The sequence below is a fragment of the Protopterus annectens genome, chromosome 7.part0, assembly GCF_019279795.1.
Source record: "Protopterus annectens isolate FY-2018-M chromosome 7.part0, PAN1.0, whole genome shotgun sequence".
NCBI lineage: Eukaryota > Metazoa > Chordata > Ceratodontiformes > Protopteridae > Protopterus > Protopterus annectens.
Window position 1 is genome coordinate 599,867,288 of NC_056739.1, and position 15,602 is coordinate 599,882,889.

Genomic DNA, 15,602 nt, shown 5'->3' on the forward strand with positions numbered 1-15,602 from the left:
AATGGGTTGTCCTGTCGTCAGGCAGCCCTTCGGTCGGCTGGATTCCAAAGTCTGGGTCTGGCCTCGGCTGGTGTCGCACTTCACCCGACGTCATAGCTGCAGTTATTCGGGTATAAAGGCATCAGCCGACGCCATTTTCCTCAGTGTTTCTTGCCCCAGATGCAAGGTGCCCTCTAGGAAGGCTAAATTTGGATAAATGCCAATGATTCCAAATAGTAGAGAGCAAACAAAAAAAAGCATGTATGTACATATATACAAACAAATACACCATAATAGATTCCCCCAGCTAGCTACAAGATGGGCAATTACCCTAGGAGTACCACAGAGGGGAAGGAGGGTGGGTAATCCTGACTGCAGATGCATTCCTATCGGACATCTACATTTATGGTAGGTACAAAACTGTACTATGTCCTTCAAGGATGCATCTGCAGTCCTTACAAATGGGTAGAATACCATAGCCAAACTGGGGGAGGAAGAGAAATGAAATTATGGTGTAGTTAAGATCCCTTGCAAAACAGCAGTGGCAAAACCTGCTCGGGATCTAGAGTATAAAGGTAAATTATAATGCTTGGCAAATGTATGCACGGAGCTCCAAGTAGCAGCCTCTAAAATGTCTTTGGTAGCCACTCCTCGTAGAAAAGCTGTGGTAGTGGCTGTAGCCCTTGTAGAGTGCGGCCTGATGTTTTCTGGAGTTTTCTTCCCATGGTAGGAGTAACAAAATCTAATGCAATTTCCTATCCACTTAGAGATTGTCTGCTTTGAAATTGCTTTTCCTTCCATTCCTGTTGCATATGCTATCAGTAGCTGGTCGGTTTTTCTATTGCCCTTGGTCCTGTCCAGGTAGTAGCGTAATTGTCTATGTACATCCAAGGTATGCAACAGTCTTTCTCCCCTGTTCTGTGGGTTGGGGAAGAATGTAGGTAGGTGGATAACCTGATTCAAAGATACTCTGGAGATCACTTTAGGCATAAAAGTAGGATTTGTTCTCATGGACACACTATCTTGATGGAAGATCAGGAAGGGCTGTACTGCCATTAATGCCTGTAGCTCAGATACCCTTCTTGCTGAAGTGATTGCCAGCAGGAAAGCAGTTTTCCATGATAAGTATTGTAATTCTGCTGTTGCTGCTGGTTCGAAAGGAGGGAGTGTCAATTTTTCTAGCACAAAGTTCAAGTCCCATGCTGGCAATGGTGGTTTCCTAGGTGGTTTTACATTTTTAATTCCTCTCAGAAACTGCCTGAGCAGAGGATGTGAGAAGACTGGAGGATCCAAGTCGTATTCTGCTGAAATAGCTGAAGCATGAATCTTAATGGAAGAATAGGACAGGCCTTTGTGGAAGAGCTCTGCCAAGTATTCCAGGATGTTGGCTATGTTTAACAGTGCCACATTTTCTCCTTTTGCAGTACTCCACATGAAATATCTTTTCCATTTTGCTGAATAATTTTTTCTTGTTGAGGGTCTGCGAGCCTCCAAGATAATGTCTTTAACCCTTTGGGATAAATTTGGGTTATTTGTTCTTATGCAATGTTCCAGGCAGTCAGTTGCAGTGTTTTCAGGCTTGGATGCAGGGTGTTGTAGTTGTTCTGTGTTAACAGCAAGGGAACAAGGGGTAGGGGCCATATTTGTTCCCGAGACATGCTACTCAGTAATGGGTACCAATGTTGTCTTGGCCAGTCTGGAGCTATCAGAATGATCCTTGGACGGTCCTCTTTGATCTTCAATAGCACCTTGTGCATCAAAGGAAGTGGTGGGAATGCATATGCTATCAGGTTTTTCCAACTGAAAGATAGGGAGTCCACCTTCCAAGCAAGTGGGTGGTACGTCCTTGTGCAGAATTTCTTTAGTTGGTGATTTGCAAATAAGTCTATTTGTGGGAGTCCCCATTTTCTTGTAATGGTTTTGAAGATGTCCGGATGCAGCATCCATTCGTGGGCATCCGTGGTAGTTCTGCTTAGTATGTCTGCTAGAATGTTTTCTTTTCCTGGTACAAAAATTGCTTGTAACTGAATGTTATAACTCAGGGCCACATTCCAGAGGTCCATTGCCATCCGGCATAGAGGGTACGAATGTGTGCCTCCCTGTTTGTTGATGTACCACATAACTGTGGTATTGTCTGTCCTTATCAACAGTTGACCTTGTCGAAGAAATGGTCTGAAAGTCTGAATTGCCAGTTTTACTGCCAGCATTTCCTTTTGATTTATGTGTAGGTGCAGCTGGTCTTGAGTCCATAAACCTTGTATGCATTTGTCCAGCATGTGTGCCCCCCAACCGAGGTCTGAGGCGTCCGTTGTGATGGTTTGGCTTGGTTGAGCGTTGCGGAAGGGCAATCCTTTGTTTGATTGACAGGCCTGAGCCCACCATTGGAATTCTTGCTTCAGGCATGGAATTATTAGAATTTGGGTTTCTAGGCTGTGCTTGTGCTGAGACCATAAATTCCTTAGGTATCACTGTAACTTTCTCATATGCAGTCTGGCATGTGGAACCAATATTATGCAGGATGCCATGAAACCCAAGGCTTGCAGGACTTTTCTTGCTGTTAGATGGTTCTGCTTTGTTAATGCCAAGAAGTAGAGAGGGAGTTGCTCCTGTTTTTCTACTGTTAGGAATGCCATTTGTCTCGATGTGTCCAGCTCTGCACCCAAAAAAGTTATCCTTTGGGATGGTATCAGCCTTGACTTTTTTATATTGACTGTGTATCCCAGGGCTTGTAGCAGGTAAATGACCCTTTGCAAGTCTTCTGCTAGCTTGTTTTTGTTGTCCGCTTGTATCAGGCAGTCGTCCAGGTAAGGGTAGATTTGGATTCCCTGAAGCCTGCAATGAGCAATTACTGATGCCAGGCATTTCGTGAACACTCTGGGCGCAGTAGATAAGCCAAAGGGCAATGCTGAGAATTGATAATGTTCTGATCCTGCAAGAAATCTGAGGTATCTTCTGCAATTTGGTCGTATGGGGACGTGCAGGTATGCCTCCTTGAGATCTAGAGTTACCAGCCAAGACTCCTTGCCCAGCATGGGAAGAAGCTGCTGTAGGGTCAGCATTTTGAATTTTGGAACAATGAGGAAGGTGTTTAAAGCGGACAGGTCGAGAATAGGTCTCCATTTGCTTTCTTTTCTTGGTACCAGGAAGAGTCTGGAGTAAAATCCCTGTCCTTGCTCCATAGATGGTACCTTTTCCACAGCTCTCATCCTTAATAATTGAGTTGTTTTAGAGCTTCTGCCTTTTGATTTGGAGGTAGGTTTGGCATTCCTCTCTTCCCTGGTAGAGTATGGAAGTGAAACCTGTAACCTTGGTCTATTGTCTGCAAAATCCACTTGTCTCTTGTGATGTAATGCCAATTTACTGAAAATAAAGCTAGCTTCCCGCCCAAGGGTGCTTCTAGTTGTTCCCTGGTAGGCGGTGCTAGAGCCAAGTCACTATGATTGTCCTGTAGTAGTGGTGGTGGCTGTGTCTGTGGCTGCACCTCGCTGGTTGTTACCCTGCCACTGGCGTCCCCTGTAGGCACCCCTGGATTGACTTCTGCCTCTTGAACGCCTATTCCTGCCTCTCTGAGCTCTGGAGGAGTCTGGAAAGGACCAATTCTTGGAGGGCCAATTCCTGCTAAACCTTGGTGGTTGGACCTGCAAGAAATCTTTCACTGTTTGGACAGATTTTGCCTTCTCTTCCATCTTCTTCAGCACCTGTTGTGCAGGAGAGCCAAACAAGTTGATCTTGTCCATGGGAGCATCGAGTAGTTTTGATTTAACATGGTCTGGTAAGGCCTGCTCTTTTAACCATGCATGCCTTCTGATAACTGTGCCAGTCATGGCTGATCTAAAGGAAGCCTCCAGTGCATCATAGCCGCATTTTAAGGAATGGTTACTGACTTGCTGAATGTTATGTACCATTTCCTGAACAGATTTTTTGTCTAATGGTTCATCTGAGGACAGCTTTTTGGTTAACTGGTCTAGCATAAATTCTTGATACTGGATCATGTGGAATTGACAGTTCAAGGCCCTAGCTGAAAGAGTAGCAGAAGTGTAAACTTTTTTACCCTATCTCTCTAAGGACCTGGATTCCCTTTCAGAGGGGAGGGGTTTTTTGGCAGAGGTAGCTGCTACAGCCTTAGGACCCTGGGAGATAGTCTCTGGATCTGCAAAAGGAGCCTTATACAAATGGTAATGCGTGTCCGGGACCCTGTAGTACTTATCGGGCTTAGCAGGGGCCGGAGGTAGTGAATCAGGAGCAGTACAAGCATCATTAAATGCATCATCTACAACAGAGAGAACTGGAGGTATGGCTAAAGGTCTATGTTGTGGTAAATGCAGAAAAGTTCTAAGCCTTTTTCTAGAGTCTGAAAAATCCTGGCCCTGCCACTGAAATTGTTCCCTCATAGCATGCAAGGTTTCCCCGAAGGAAAATTCCTCAGGCGGAGGGCAGAAGGAATGGACTCTTCCGCATCAGAGTCTTCATAAGGGGAGAAGGAAGCCCCTGGAGGGTTTGTATTATCTGAATCATCAGAGGAATCATCTGTAGAAACTGTCACAGGGGGCTCTGCTCTAGGCCTCTTCTCTGGAGGTGGGTGAGAGGCCCTGTCTGGTTGAGGTTGGGATCCCTGGATTAAAGAAATGAGATCCTCTGCTAGACTAAGCATTTGTGAACTAGAGCTAGGCCTGTGAGAGGGGGTCTTAGCAGGCACAGATTTAGTAGTTTTAGCTGCTTTGGCCCTGGCAAAGGCCTTAATGGACATGGATGCAGGTGGCCTAGCAGCTCCACGTGCAGGGGTAGAGATATCCAAGGGGATAGTGTCAGATAATTCCCGAGAAACTGCAAGAGCAGGAGGGATATCAGAAGCCGATTCCACCAGGTTGGAAGAGGCCTTGGTAGGAGGTAAGTTTTCGGCTGAAGGAAGAACCGCTAGCTCGGTTTCAGCCGAAACCGAGACACTCGCGGTTGGCTTAACCGCGGTTTCGCCCGAAACCACAGACCGAGAGTGTCTGTCCTTTTCCTTGCGCTTTTTAGATATTTGCGTAGTCGGAGGATCCGACGGCATAATGTAAGCAAAATCGGAGCCAAAAAACTCCTCAGCAAATTCCGACCGACGTCTAAGTGTCCGTCGGTTAAAAGAAGCACAGGCTAGACAAGCTGCTACGTCGTGGCCTGGGCCTAAACAAGGTAAGCAGTAAGAGTGGAAATCTTTATGAGGTATTTGTTTCCCACAAGTTAAACAGTTATTCACTTTTTCTGACATCGGCTGAGGCAAGAAAGAGTCCCCAACGGGGTACTTAGCTTTTTAGAAGTATTCGGTAGTAGTAATCTCTGGTTCTGACCGACCGGCACTTGCGAACAGCTTCTGCTTCGGGTGCCACGTGGCAAGAAAGACTGAGGAAAATGGCGTCGGCTGATGCCTTTATACCCGAATAACTGCAGCTATGACGTTGGGTGAAGTGCGACACCAGCCGAGGCCAGACCCAGACTTTGGAATCCGGCCGACCGAAGGGCTGCCTGACGACAGGACAACCCATTTGTAAGGACTGCAGATGCATCCTTGAAGGACATCTAATAACTGTATTGTGACCATCCGGAATTTTTGTACTCTCACAAACTTGTTCAATACACTGAGATCCAAAATTGGTCTCCAGTCCCCGGTTTTCTTTGGCACCAAAAATAGTCTCGAGTAGAATCCGGATCCTATCTGGTCTGGAGGGACTATTTGGATGACTCTTTCTTGCAGCTTTTCTATCTCTAGTGCTGCTTCTTCCCTTCGACTGGGTGGAATGTCGGGAAGATTTTTTGAAGGGACGGGACAAAGATCGAAGGGGATATGATAACCTCTGGTTATAATCCTTTGTAGCCAGGAATCGGTGGTGATGGTTAGCCAGGCAGAAGGGTACAAGGAGAAACATCCCCCATCCACCTTCAAAGGAAAGAAGTTGGGCCGCTCTTCAGGAGCGCTGGTAGGATTGACCAGGGAAAGAATCCCTGGAACCCTGGTTATGTGGACCCCCTCTGCCCCAAAAGGAGAGTCTTCCCTGTGAGTTTCCCCCTCTGCCTCAGGGGGAGAACTCATCCTGTGAGTCACGGAAAGGACCCTGAGATTTCTTGAACCATATTTTCCCACTCTTTTGGTTTCGGGAGAAAGCATGTTGAGGGGAAGAATAACGGACACCTACGGCAGAAAGGGTCTTACCGTCCTGTTCACATCTGGCCAGTGTGCTTTTAACTTTGGGCCCAAACAACGAGGAGGCCTCAATGGGGGCATTAAGAAAAGAAGACTTAAAGGGTTCTGCGAAGTTGCACAAGCGCATCCAGTCTCAAGACCGCAACGAAACCCACTGTTCTAGCTGCATCTTCTGATGAGTGAGATATTAGTCACATAGAGGAGTTAGATATAGATTCAATGGTGGCCAGCTGAGAGGCCACTTTGTCACTGACCTCATCAGACACGGCACCAGCCAAGATTTCAGAGAGCGCAGAAAACAGATCCCTTTGAAGCCTGGTAAAATGTGTCATATAATTCAGGGACCTGACAGCAAAGATCGCTGAAGCCAATGTGCGCTTCCCTATCATGTCCAGGGCCTGGGACTCTGTTAGGCAGATGGACAGTCTGGCTTTCTTCTTCTGCCAGATCCTTTTTTGTTGCGGCTGCCACCACCAAAGCATCCACAGGAAGACCTTTGGACCAATGGGGATCCGAAGCAGGAGGGGACAAGATCTTATCTGGCCTCCGGGGAATAGTTTTGACGGTATCAGGAGCCTTCCAAGCACGCTGCACGATGAGCCGGATAAGTTCATCGGCAGGTGGAGTAACCCAGGAGGTAGGGGGCTGGGCGCGAAAAGCCTGCAGGAACACAGATTTCTCAGAGTTCGGATTAGAGGACTGCCAGTCACCTCTCTGTTTCAGGATTTCGACGATATCTGCAAAGGATACCTCAGAGGGTGACCGAGGGGATCCTTCCCCCTCATCAAAATCTGTGTCTTCGGTGAGGCACTCCTCTGTGGAGTCCATGTGCTTCCTCTTACACAAACTTTTCTGGTGGACCACTTCAGTAGGAAAAGCTGGAGAAGACAGTGGAAAAGGGGATTCCTGAAGGAATATTTCCTGTGGCCCTTGCACCCGGTGTCTGCTAGATGCGACTTGTGAAACCAGTGTACCAGAGGAGGGTGGAGGTATAGACAGTCCGGTATTGCCAGCAGCAGCAAAAGCCTTCTCCATCAATTGGAAAGCTAGTCCACCCGAAGAGGAGTGTATGTCTAGGACAGGGGTCACCCCTCCCTTAAGTGGCTCAGCCTGCCGACCCGGAGTCCCTGGATGGCTGTGGAGCAGCAAGCTAATGCGTGTCACAGCGGACATCCTGGGTCGTAGCAAAACTTTCCTGCCACGAAGGCAACTGCGGTTCCTTAGTAAGATCCATAAAGGGAACCGCAGAAGGGGAAGACTGTGCTATATCCATAGACTTCAAAGGCAATGAAGGAGGAGAATAAGAACGGGTCTTTGGAGATGGGTGATCACTTCCCAAGGAAGTATAGTTCCTGAGGGGTGGGAAACCTCTGGCCAAGAGTACCTGGTCCACAAGATGCAACACATCATGTTCGGAAAGGCTTCTAGTGGACCTCATGGAGACTGAGGGAGAAACAGGCCTGTCTACAGAAGAGGCAGACTCCGTGCCCATCTCATCTGAATGCACTGAGGACAATGGTGCCGAGAAAGAATGGACTACTGTTGTCTGCACCGAAGAAGTCATCGGTGCCGAGGTCACTGTCTGCACCGACACAAGGATCGATGCCGAAGTGGTTGTCGGTGCCGAAGCTGGAACTGACAAAACTGGAGTCAACAATAAAGGCATTGGTTCCGAGGAAGATCTCGCGGTCAAGGTCTGCACCGACTGAATGGTCGGTGCTGATACAGTGGTAATGGTCTGAACTGAGGAGCCCCTCGGTGCTGATACATAGAAGGCTGCAGGAGAAGAAGGAGACAAAATCACTAATGGAGCCGAAGGCCTCGGTGCCGAAGGTCTAGGCACCGAAAGCACTGGGGCTGACGGAGAGCTCCAGAGCCGAAACTTTAGCCTTTTTAGGTTTTGGTTGGCAGGAGTCCCCAGCCGGGCACGAAGGCAAAGATTTAGCCTTAGTAGGAACATCCAAGGTTTTCTTATGGGCTCTAGGAGGGGTTGAGGCCTCCGACCCAGAAATAGCCTCTGAAAAGGGAGATTTTAGAAGTCCCTTCAGTATCAGCTTGTTTTTCTTTTTCAACAAGGTTCTATTAGAAAAGTTCTCACAAATAGTACAGGGTGGGTCAACAAACAAATGGGAAGCTCCCAAACAATAAACACACAAAGAGTGTGCATCAGAAGTAGACAGTTTGTGTCCACAATCAGAACACCACTTAAACCCCGGACTACCTTTCGTATCTGCCATGACAACAAATTAACTAATAGAAAGGTACCAACAATGGTACAAGAGAGTACCCAAAGGTATGAGAGAAAAAGGGAAAAGGACTACCAATGATGGTAAAGAGAGAATACCTCGCGTTAAAAGTGGTAAAGAAAAAACAGAAAAACCTGAAGAAATTATGAACGCTAGATGCAATAGGGTAAGAGACAATAAAATATGAGCTTTTCTGACAAAAAAGTGATCTGTAAAGCTATTAAACAACAACTCACTGACAAGCAGCTTGACATGGCCGAATGGCAATGCGGCAAACGAAATCTGAGGTAACAGGGAGAGGGGGGTTGTGGGTAAGAGTTTAGCTCGACAGTTTGAAGCTGACACAAGCTTGGAAAATGGCCGGCTCGGTTCCGAGCTTGGAACTGATGCCTATGCGCAAGGAATGAATGAGGATTAACAATATCAGATCTGATAATACAGATACCAAGTTATGGCAAGTACATAACTTATAAATCTGATGCTGTCCTTTCATTCTTCACCATTGGGTCACAGTCCCCAGCTATGCAACCCTTGAGTGGCCTCAAGGAAGGATATGCCAGAGTACTGCTGAACCAAAGGAAGCTCTGCTTCTGGAGACAATGTCCAATTTGTAATACATCACAAACGTACGGGTTTTTGACCAGGTGGCTGCGGCACCTGGCAATTTGACACTCTTGAGGAAAAGGCAGATGACATGGCCATAGACCTAGTTGAGTGGGCTTTAGGAGGACGAGGCAATTGCAGCCTATTTCTGGAACAGATTAGAGAAATGCAGTCTGTGATCCATTTAGCTAGAGTAACCTTACAGACTGGTTTGGGTGACACAAACAGCTGATCAGTCTTTCTACAATGTTTTGTCCTGTGTAGATAAAAATGTAGTCTGTGAACATCAAGATGTAGCATATATTCCCCTTGTTTGAAAAGTTTAAGAAGAAAACTGGCAATTGTATGGACTGGTTTAAGTTAAGTCTCTGTGGCTAACTTAGATGTAAAGGAGGGATTAGTATGAAGGACTACTCTCTGTCTTTATGAAAAATAATGTAAAAAGGATTAGAAGATAGAGCCTGGATTTCAGAATTTTTTTGCTGATGTCTAAAAACATCTACTTGTCTACTAAAACGACAGTTCAAAGAAAGGAGTTTCATTTCACAATCACTATCTGGTTCAACGGGCTTCTAAGTTAGGCAGTGTAGTACAACGAACGGTAAGATTCCATGGAGAGGAAGGATCTTTTATTGGAGGTTTGAGCAAAGATTTTCCCTTCATAAAAGCCTTACACAGTTTCGATGTAGTGGGAGAACAGAAAAGGTTTGCGGAATGCAAGTTTGACATGGCAGCAAAATGAAGTTTAATAGTAAAAAAACTGGCTCCTTCCTTCAAGACAGACATGAGGAAAAGGAGACTGGCTGAGACTAAAGCTGAAAACGGATTGATGTTCTCTTTGGTTGCCCAAAAAGCAAATCTTTTCCATCTACTTCTATAAACTTTTTTTTAGTAGAAGTTTTTTGGGAAGCTAACACAAAGAACGTTTCCAACACTGAAAGGTAAGAATCCTTCCAAAGTTAGCATTTTGAACTTTGATACTTTCACAAACAGCCAGAACCAGTACAAAAGAGGAAAAGTACCCAAACAGTAAAATAAATCCCTAAAAAAGCACTTGGATAGCCGTTTCCACTGCAAACCACAATGTTTATTCACAAAAACACAGCACCAGCAACCACAATGTAAGATTTAACGCTGACATACAATCAGTATGTTTTCGTCAAAAAACTTCATCAGAATTCACAAGCAAATTGAGAAAGGACAGGACGAGCACTAGTCTCCAAGAAAGCTCCTTCACTCTCAGTAGAAAAAGTATTGAAAAAAAAAAAAACTTTTCCCCACAGGCATGGGGGTACTCGCTCTATGACCCTTGACTGGAGGAAACGGGGGAGTCCGATTTGCAGAATGAAGGGGGATTCCCTAAAACAAAGGTAGGGGGGGTCTGATTTGCAGAATGAAGGAGGATTCCCTAAAACGAAGGTAGGCTTTTCCAGAACCCACTTGTCTGACACAATGTGATGCTAAAGTGGAAAGTGGAGAACTAGGCAATGGAACAGACTGAAGGAGTGTCAGGGAGGAAGGGGGGTGGGGTATGCTGCAATTGTCACTCTGAAGTAGTAGAATGTCCCCTTTATCTGAAAGTTTTCTTCCTGCTTGCCACCAGACTGTAGACGTGGTTTGTTTTGTTTTCAGGAAAAAGAATCAGAGTGTTACACAGACTTTGAGAAGTAAGGCTGAAAATTCTCTGTGAGCCCCTGGATTAACTTCCCTCTTTCCTCAAATTGCTTGAGTATCTGGGTAGCAGAAGAACCAAACAAAAGCACCTCATCCAAAAAAAAAAATTCAATATTTTGAGTTTAACATTTTCAGAAAACTTAAGAAAAAAGGCTCATCACATTAGCAGCCTGGACACAGAGACATCAAAATCATACACATGGAAACAATCTGAAGTGTCTGGACCTGATAGACTGAGTCCCAAAACAGAGAGACTTAGTGGCTGAAAGAATGGATTTACATACATTAAATCCCAGATGCCCATTTCTTGGGACATTCCATTTTCTCCGAGGTGTAGCAATCTCAGAGAGAGAGAGAGAGAGAGTGTGTGTGTGTGTGTGTGTGTGTGTGTGTGTGTGTGTGTGTGTGTGTGTGTGTGTGTGTGTGTGTGTGTGTAAGAACAGCGATCTTCGCTTTTCTCCTGGACTTTCAGTCTTTTTCCCCCTGGTTTGCTGGCACTTGGCATTTCAATAGGAAGCCCATATACACACTTAAAGGAATGCTTAGTTACCTGTGCAAGAGAAGAGCAAAAAAGGACCTACATTCTGAAGATAAAACAGTGACAGAAATGTTCTTCACGATATCAAAACAATCCAACATGTAGTTCAACAAATAAGCCTCACAATCCAGAATTCTGAAGGCTAAAGTTGTGGAAGATTAAATTATCTCCCAAAACCTGTCAAAAGCTTTGCCAGCTTTGAATAAAAGAAAAGGATCATCATTCACCAACTTTTTATTAGCAACTGGACTAGAAATAGAAAGAGCTGTTGGATCTGACCTAGGGTGAGAAAACACATTTGTAACACTGAGGAACATATAGAGTCAGTATGCCATTTTTAGGGCTGAAGGTTGACTATCAGGCATACTGCTGGCAAAATGAAAAAGATCCTTCAAAGCTACTGACAGCAAAGGAGAAACATGAGTTGGCAATGGTATATCCAATTGTAACATGTCAAAATATGCCTTCATAAATACAGAAACAACTTGATCACACTGAAAAAATATACACTTTTCATACAGTCAGGGAAAAAGTAAATTCCTCTAAGAAACATTCTGAGAAAACTCTTCCCTCTGAATCAGAATTTGGGAAGAAAATACAGAAGATGCCTATATCTCCCTCATGTTCAACTGACAAAGAATCCTCCTCAGAAACTGAAGAAATTACTTCACAGACACACGGTATGATGTTCGATTCTTGAAGCATAACTAGGTTATAAAGATCCCCTGTAGTTATTACTCTAATAATAATCTAAGAACCTAACACATTTCTTCCACAAAATTCCATTCATACACAAAGTTGTAAACCCAGCAATAAACCTTTAGCCAAAGTAATAAATTCTCCCTTATCAACAGAAAAACACTTTGAGGAATACAGGCTTTACTGTTTGTTTCTTTTTATTAGGGACATCCCTAGAAAGGGACCAACTCAAGGATACCTCATCCCGGCAAACAGGTCTCTGCCCCTGGCTAACAGGAATCAACTCCCTGCTGAAACTACCATGCCCACTAAGGACACTTGAACAGTCACAGAGGATGTGGCTAACACTGGCCCATTGTGGCTGAAGGGACTACACCAGAGGGATCCAGAAAAGAGACAAGTGGTATGAGGAATAACAAATGACCACTACAGTCACCTACCAGCAGCTGAGGCACTGATTGAGCCTGTTGTGTAGGCAAGGGTTTTTTAGTAGTTTCTTCATCTTCTGTCCAAAGGGAGAAGGGACTGAGAAAGTCGAAAGTTCATCAATATTCCAACAGAAAATGAAGCTGTTGAAGGAGTCATTAAGTAGGCAAGTTGTCACTGAAGTCTACACAAGCACCAAACACACTTACTTTCATCAAAAATCACATAAGCCCGAATTAAAAAAAAAAAAAAAATCAGTTCAAAAGCAGGACACTTTTTCAACAAATTACCATCCCAATTAAGAATAGACTGTTCCCTGGTAAAAATAACCTGCCATAGTACACATTTCCACAAAATAGTTAACACAATTAAATTACCCATACTCTTACACAATTATTTATCAAAAAAGAAAATATGTGGAAGGGATTCCCCAAAGTGGGCTTTTCTGCCCAATAAAGGAAGACGGGCACTGACAGTCGATCCTCTAAAGCCCAAGTGGAGTGCTCTTTTGGATAGCAAGTAAGTACTGAAATATTTTCAACCTGAGACAGCTGCTTTCTCCACACAAGAACTCAAGACACAACATGTGTATATATGTGTGTGTGTGTGTGTGTGTGTGTGGGGGGGGGGGGGTATGGCATGAAAGCTTTTGGAAGGCTGGACAGCCAATAGATCCTTGGTAGGGTATGACTCATACAGCTAAAGCTACTACAGCAGTGACTAATGATGAATCCATAATGACAAATCAAGAATCAAAAAATGCCATGCCCCCAAATAGTATAATTTCTGTATTGTATAAGGGATGTGCCCCTTTCACCCCTCCCCCATCAAGGGGGCAATGCCCACGTAGCACTGATCTATAAATATACTGCCTTTTGGGACTGCAGAAAGTTGGGGGAAAGGGAAGTTTAAAAAAGTAACCTACCTCGTTGCTTTTCACCAAGCCAAATGAACTCAGGAAACCCACACCAGCACCTGCAACAACAAAAAAATATTTTGACTTGCAGTATAACAAGATATATAATAGTGTGTCTCAACAACTCATGTTACCAAAAAAGGGAGAGCTGCCTTTGCAAGTGCAACATTAACCTAAGACTCAGACTTACCAGCTAAACTTTTTCTTGTCGTGCTTCTTAAAGAACAAATCTCCTTGTTTAAAACTTGAATACACATACACAGAATACATCTAAGCATTTTACATTTGCTCACAATCCAGACATCTCTCTCCTACAGTTGATAGCACCGTGTACTCATTTACTCTACAGCTTATCAATATGCAACCTTACCAGCAACATTTTTGACAAGCCCCAGAAACACACATGGAAAATTCACACTTCCATCATTACAGTCATCTATAACCCTAGCAAACCAAGTCAATATTTCCACATGACAAAAGTTCTTAAGAAAACGGCAACAATATTTTTAGTAATTTTCTCTTCTCCTCTGTGAATCATCTTGACCTTTCATTTAGTAATCAATTTCTTTATTAAAATTCTGGTGACAAGATCCCACAGTGACAACTGGAGCTCCCAGAAAGTGAGACATTAATGTCATCAGACAAAACAATGTTTTATTTATTTTGCATTATATTTTTTACTAATACCTGCCTAAATATCAGGCTTCCTCCCAATCGCTAGGATCCATTTGTCTATTCCATTAGTTTAGATCTGTAAGGTATCAGTGGAGTGGAGGGACTACTATTCACAGTAGGTGTGAGTGTTTTTTGCAGATAGAGGTACAGCCCTTTTCACTAACATATGCACTAGTGTCAGAGCTACACCCTCCTATGCACACTCATGCTGTTGAGATGTACAAAGCTTTGCTAGCAAGGCACACATTCCCAGATATATATAAGACTAGGCTCATCTTCCTCTATCTCTAGGAGGAAGAGTAACATTCAGTATCCAAAAACTTCATTAGGCTTTAAGATTCCTCACTCTATCCATAATTCTGTGCATAGGGCACTAAGGCAGCTCTAATGATATGGAAAAAAACAACAAAAAAGACTTCCTGACTAACTGTAGCATGGGAAGGAGGGTGGGTTTGTAGAGCAAGATAAACCTGGTCCTAACACAACTATTGTTATGGTAAATGTACAACTTTTGTAAGTAAAAGAACCATTCCATCTTGCTCTGTCTCCAGGACAGAGTCCCAAGTTAGTCATGCTGGGTAGATCCTTTAACTACCCAACCACAGAATGGAAGACCTATTCTAGCTCAAACACGAACGTCTAAAGATTGCTTGACTTCACCAAAACCAATGCATTGGATTAGTTGGTCGACACCCCCCACAAGAGGTGAAAATATCCTGGACCCGGTACTAACCAATATGAGTAACCAGTGTAGAACCCCTACAGTGTCATCTTCCTTGGTAAGATCCGACCATAAAGCAATCACTTTTGAAGTCACCATCTCCCCTGACCCCCCACCCCCCCACCCACCACCACCAAGACAGAACAAAAAAAGTTTTCCACAGCTGACTTGAATCAAGCACATTAGTCCAAGCCTACACCAAAAAACTATATGAGCACCTATACAGCTGCAAGGACTCAGCAATACCTGACAGGATCACATCATCTTCCTCAAGGAACAGTAAACCTGTCTGGTGGACAGCGGCAATAAACAGACTATAATAAAAGGAAAAAAATGACTGTCCAGGACCAAGAAGGAGCAGGTGCCAAGTTGGAAGCAATCTCTCCTTTGTCTAAGCAAGCAAATACAGTCACTGGTGAAATACTCTACGGCTAACTTCAAGTCCAAATTGGCCACATCCACTAAGGACAATCACAAAGCCTTCTTCACATACGTCCACAATCTCTAAGGTAACTCGCAAATCTGCTCTGAACTGGTGGTCAAGTATACCACATACACAAATACGATAGATATAGCCAACCTGCTGGCAGACAAGTTCAGTGAAAACTTCACCCCCCCCCTGCCCCTCCCAATCAGTAAACCAGGACTTCCCCAGCACCTGCCTCCCCTCTCCTCATCACCAGGGAGCAGTCATTAATGCCCTCTCAAAGGCAAAAAATACAGCCTCCATGGGACCCATCATCATCTCTGGCTGTTTCCTACATGAACTCAGGCAATCAGCACCACTAGGCACTCTATTCAATCAAAGCCTGTGCACCAGCTTGGACTAAGCAGAATGGATTACAGTCATTGTCATCCCTCTGCACAAAGGTGGAGCGTCCACCGACCCAGACAATGATAGGTCCCTCAGCCTAACTAGCCTGATCTGCAAGGCCATGGAATGCATT

The 15,602-nt window shown here is 44.5% G+C and overlaps 1 protein-coding gene across 3 annotated transcripts in view; it reads right to left on the minus strand.

Annotated features, from left to right (window-relative positions):
* Positions 1-15,602, minus strand: part of CSK (C-terminal Src kinase) — a 2,395,116-nt gene that overhangs the window by 1,776,739 nt on the left and 602,775 nt on the right. For all 3 annotated transcript variants that reach the window (XM_044077191.1, XM_044077192.1, XM_044077193.1), the window contains one exon: positions 13,269-13,318. The gene's annotated coding sequence lies outside the window, so the exon portion shown is untranslated. The remainder of the gene's footprint in view (positions 1-13,268; positions 13,319-15,602) is intronic.